The sequence below is a fragment of the Anomalospiza imberbis genome, chromosome 5 (assembly GCF_031753505.1).
Source record: "Anomalospiza imberbis isolate Cuckoo-Finch-1a 21T00152 chromosome 5, ASM3175350v1, whole genome shotgun sequence".
Taxonomy (NCBI): domain Eukaryota; kingdom Metazoa; phylum Chordata; class Aves; order Passeriformes; family Viduidae; genus Anomalospiza; species Anomalospiza imberbis.
Genome location: NC_089685.1, coordinates 24,800,201 through 24,800,782, shown reverse-complemented (window position 1 = coordinate 24,800,782; position 582 = coordinate 24,800,201). Strand labels below are relative to the sequence as shown.

At 33.8% G+C, this 582-nt stretch overlaps 1 long non-coding RNA gene across 1 annotated transcript in view; it reads left to right on the top strand.

The window, feature by feature from the left end:
* The first annotated feature begins 381 nt into the window (after positions 1 to 381).
* Positions 382 to 582, top strand: part of LOC137473869 (uncharacterized) — a 31,933-nt gene continuing 31,732 nt past the window's right edge. The window contains exon 1 of the long non-coding RNA XR_010999024.1: positions 382 to 582. This exon is cut by the window's right edge and continues 349 nt beyond it. This is a non-coding gene — a long non-coding RNA (uncharacterized lncRNA).

The window sequence follows — 582 nt, the reverse complement described above, 5'->3', positions numbered from 1 at the left end:
ATATTGCATGCAATATTAGTTTTTATTAGTCGCCATTAACAAGATGTTTTCTACTCGAATTCTCATTTACTTGTTCAATGCAAAAATTTTCTTTGTAAAAGAGAAAAACACATCTTCAAGTGCCAGCTATATTAAATTAAAGAACTGTTTACCCTTCCTAAGGAAAGCATATGTATCTAAATAGGCATCTTTTACCGTTTGCATAGTAGATTGGAAATTAGCATTTTTGTTCATTTTCCCATGTATGCACAGCGCCTGGAAGAGTAATACTCCATGCATATCAGATCAGCCAGCCTACAATTTTTGTGCAATATATTATTTGGCAATCTAAAATTTGTAATTTGCATGAAATTGCTTAATTAAAATACAGTCACTCAGGGTATTAATTTCTCTGTCTGGCAGTTCAACGTACTAAAGGCGGGCTACAGAAAATGTGAAATCCTGTCAGATGTAACAGTAAAATATTAGCAAAAAAAAAAAAAATCCACTTCTGGCAACAAAGTGACAGAGTGATAATGCTTTTGCCCTGATTCTGGGTTCAAATACGAGCTTGGGTTGACATTGAAACCGGCGAAGAAATTT